Source organism: Physeter macrocephalus, chromosome 1, assembly GCF_002837175.3.
Source record: "Physeter macrocephalus isolate SW-GA chromosome 1, ASM283717v5, whole genome shotgun sequence".
Classification (NCBI taxonomy): Eukaryota; Metazoa; Chordata; class Mammalia; order Artiodactyla; family Physeteridae; genus Physeter; species Physeter macrocephalus.
The window spans coordinates 53,430,164-53,431,237 of NC_041214.2; positions in this window are offsets into that span (position 1 = coordinate 53,430,164).

Sequence of the window (1,074 nt, forward strand, 5' to 3'; positions counted from 1 at the left end):
TAATAGTCTTTATTTTAAAGTCTATTTGGTCTGATATGAGAATTGTTACTCCAGCTTTCTTTTGATTTCCATTTGCATGGAATATCTTTTTCCATGCCCTCCCTTTAAGTCTGTATGTGTTCCTAGCTTTGAAGTGGGTCTCTTGTACACAGCATATATACGGGTCTTGGTTTTGTATCCATTCAGCCAGTCTGTGTCTTTTGGTGGGAGCATTTAATCCATTTACATTTAAGGTAATTATTGATATGTATGTTCCTATTACCATTTTCTTAATTGTTTTGGGTTTAGTATTGTAGGTCTTTTCCTTCGTTGTGTTTCCTGCCTTGGAAGTGTTCCTCCCTCTGCTGTATTTGGAAGAGTTTGAGAAGGATAGGTGTTAGCTCTTCTCTAAATGTTTGATAGAATTTGCCTGTGAAGCCATCTGGTCCTGGGCTCTTGTTTGTTGGAAGATTTTTAATCACAGTTTCAATTTCAGTGCTTGTGATTGGTCTGTTCATATTTTCTCTTTCTTCCTGGTTCAGTCTCGGAAGGTTGTGCAATCCTAAGAATTTGTCCATTTCTTCCAGGTTGTCCATTTTATTGTTTATTGGCATAGAGTTGCTTAATCTCTCATGATCCTTTGTATTTCTGCATTCCTAATTCTATTGATTTGAGTCTTCTCCCTTTTTTTCTTGGTAAGTCTGTCTAATGGTTTATCAATTTTGTTTATCTTCTCAAAGAACCACCTTTTAGGTTTAGTGATCTTTGCTCTCGTTTCCTTCAAATTTCTTTCGTCAGTGTCTTATAATTTTCCGCATACAGCTCTTTTGTCTCCTTAGGTAGGTTTATTCCTAGATATTTTATTCTTTTTGTTGCAATGGTAAATGGGAGTGTTTTCTTAATTTCACTTTCAGAATTTTCATCATTACTATATAGGAATGCAAGAGATTTCTGTAAATTAATTTTGTATCCTGCTACTTTACCAAATTCATTGATTAGCTCTAGTAGTTTTCTGGTAGCATCTTTGGGATTCTCTATGTATAGTATCATGTCATCTGCAGTGAGTGACAGCTTTACTTCTTCTTTTCCAATTTG